The sequence below is a fragment of the Mus pahari genome, chromosome 14, assembly GCF_900095145.1.
Source record: "Mus pahari chromosome 14, PAHARI_EIJ_v1.1, whole genome shotgun sequence".
Taxonomy (NCBI): Eukaryota; Metazoa; Chordata; class Mammalia; order Rodentia; family Muridae; genus Mus; species Mus pahari.
The window spans coordinates 15,257,832-15,260,978 of NC_034603.1; positions in this window are offsets into that span (position 1 = coordinate 15,257,832).

Sequence of the window (3,147 nt, forward strand, 5' to 3'; positions counted from 1 at the left end):
TTTACATTTTTATTCCAGCACAGGCCCTTCAGTATGGGCTTTGCTGTTTAATTTGGCTGAAGGATTTAGTTAGACTGGTGAGAGACTCACACCCTCAATCCAGCAGTCAGGAGCCTGGTGCATGAGGAGCAGAGCTGCAGACAATCAAGCAAATCAAAGCCCAAACACAGTAAGCAAGCCATAGAGGCCAAGCAGTTCTCAAGGGTTTTCTGTTGGAATCCCAGTGATTTTGATCCTCACTCTCCTCTCCCCTCTCCTCCCTCCCCTTCTAGCAATCAGTGTCCAGCCTGGGGCCTCTCCTCCACTCTTGCTTTCCTCATAGTCCATCTCCTCCTGTGACAGCCCAAGTGGTCCACTTTCTGTGATTATCCGAAGGCTCCACCTGCTGTGTTGTCCTTTCAGTCACTGCCTGGAGGCACTGCCTCTCTGCTGCCTCTGCTCTCTGCTGCCTCTGCCAGTCCCTCCTTGTCCTCTCTGTTTCAGCCACACTGCCTTCCTGCCTGCTTCTAGGATATTGGGAGTTCTCCTGGTCCTGCACGTATTCCATACCTGGTCCCTTTCCTAGGACACTTGTCTCTGGTGGCCATCAGAGCTTCTTCATAACTTTCATTCTATGGCTTATATTTGTTGTCCAGAGAACAACCCTCTTGTTTGTACTCTGTTCATCTCTTGGGTGGTTTATCCCAATCAAACTCTTACCTAGAGAATAAACTTTAATATGGTATACAGTAGGAGCCCACACAGCATTTGACTCATGGTGCAAAATGAGTGTATCTCCTGTGATTGGAAAAACGAGCACATGCCTGCCATATTGCAGTCCCATGAAGAAGGGGCTGGAGAGATAGATGAGTGGTTAGGAGTGCTGGCTTCTCTTCCAGAGGACCTGGGTTCAAGTCCCAGTAGTCACACAGTGGCTTACAAGTACCTATGGTTCCAGTGTCACTGGATCTGACTCTTTCCTGGCCTCCTCCAGCACTAGAAATGCATATGGCACACAAACATATAGGTGTGCAAAATATCCATTCCAATAAAAAGAAGTAAAATAGAAAAACATTTGAAAAGAATGAAAAAGATTCTTGTGTTTTTGTTTCAAGGAAGCCAGAATGTAGTAGGAAAGTTCCATCGCCAAGCAAAGTATTTCAGCAACCAGACTGAGCGTGGAGTAGACATGCTGCCACTACATTCTGAAGGACACTGGGAAGGAGTTCTTGAGCATGTCTTTTGTTTTTCTCTCACTCTAGAAATAGAAATTTTTATTGTTATGTTTGCTTAATAGTTTTACAAAATTCAAGTAACTCTTGCCCCATAGAGATGGCCCAATGGATCAGGTGTTCCATAAGTAGGAATTGGTGGCTTCATGAACTAGCGCCTGTGGCAGAGCCTAATTTCTGCCCCTAGACCCGTGGTGACTTCATGTGTTACTTGATAGAGGGAAAAGTATTTCTTAATGTAGCATTTGTGGGCTTGTAGCCGCCTATCCTTCCACATGCTTGGTGATGTCCTTCCAGGACATCTGTCTTACTAAAAGAAGAAGCAAGAAAAGAAAGAAACAGAGAAAGAAAGAAACAGAGAAAGTTAAAAGAAAGAAAGAAAGAAAGAAAGAAAGAAAGAAAGAAAGAAAGAAAGAAAGAAAGAAAGGAAAACAGGAAGTTGTAATTATGCCGAGAAAAAGAAAGTCCTGTTAATAAAATTATCCCCACCTTTGTAAAAATACATTATTTGGAGACTTCCTGTGTTGGTTTTTTGTTTGTTTGTTTGTTTTTTCTTTAAAAATTATTTACTGTTAATTCTTCTATGGAAGGATTGGCCATTTTGTCTCGCACTTTGAGGATATACTCTATACTTGTGGAGTCCTGCCGGCAGCAATGTGAGATGTCTGCTGGCATTGCATGCACAGTCAGAAAGCAGAAAATGATCAATTCTGGTTCTCAGCTGGCTTTCTCTTCTTATTTAGCTCAAGGCTCAAGGCCATGGGCATTTGCTGCTCCTTGTCTAATTGTTATTTACAGCATTTAACTTCGGGCTGGAGAGATCTACACTTTAGAGTGTGTATTACCATTCTATTGGACCTGATTTAATTTGTCAGCTCCAATGTAGTGAACCTACAATGTGTTACTTCCCTCTGGCCTCCAAGGGAATGCACACATGTAGATTACATTCATATGAATACATACACACACAAACATACAAAAATACTAAACAAATCTGAAAATAAACAAATCTCTTTTAACAAACATACATATACCAGTAAGTCTTATAAAATACTCAAATTATATATAGATAGATATAGATATATACACACATATATATTATATTAACATTTATATTTATATGTCATCAAACTCAAGCCCTCCTATTTCTGCCTGATTCTCTACCAGGCATAGAAAGAATACTATAGTGAGTCTGGTGGCTTTTGCTCATGACATTTGTACCTTGTCTTAGTTAAGGTATCTACAGCTGAAAAAAAAAAGAAAGAAGAAAAGAAAAAGAAAAAGAAAAAGAAAAAGAAAAAGAAAAAGAAAAAGAAAAAGAAAAAGAAAAAGAAAAAGAAAAAGAAAAAGAAAAAGAAAAAGAAAGAAGAGTCTTCCAGTAGCAGCCTTTGGTTGAAAACATGGAACTCTCAGCTCCTCCTGCACCATGCCTGCCTGGATGCTGTCATGCTCCCACCTTAATGATAATGGACTGAACCTCTGAACCTGTAAGCCAGCCCCAAGTAAATGTTGTTTTTTAAAAGACTTGCCTTGGTCATGGTGTCTGTTCACAGCAGTAAAACCCTAACTAAGACAGAAGTTGGTACCAGGGACTNGGGNATTACTGTGATAGGCCTGACCATGCTTTTATTTGAAAGAATGTGGATTTTGGGACTTTGGATTTGTAACACAGTGAAATGCTTTAAATGGGGCTTTAATGGGACATCCTGGTAGGAATATGGAAGAGTTTGTTGCTGGGAGTAACTTGAACTGTGTTGACCTGGCCCAAGAGATTTCAAAGGAGAAGAATTTCAGTATGTGGCATAAAGACTATTTTTGTGGTATTTTGGTGAAGAATGTGGATACTTTTTGCCCTTGTCTGAAAAGTCTGCCTGAGGCTAAGGTGAAGAGACTTGGATTCATTGCATTAATTGCATTGACAAAGGAAGTTTCAGAA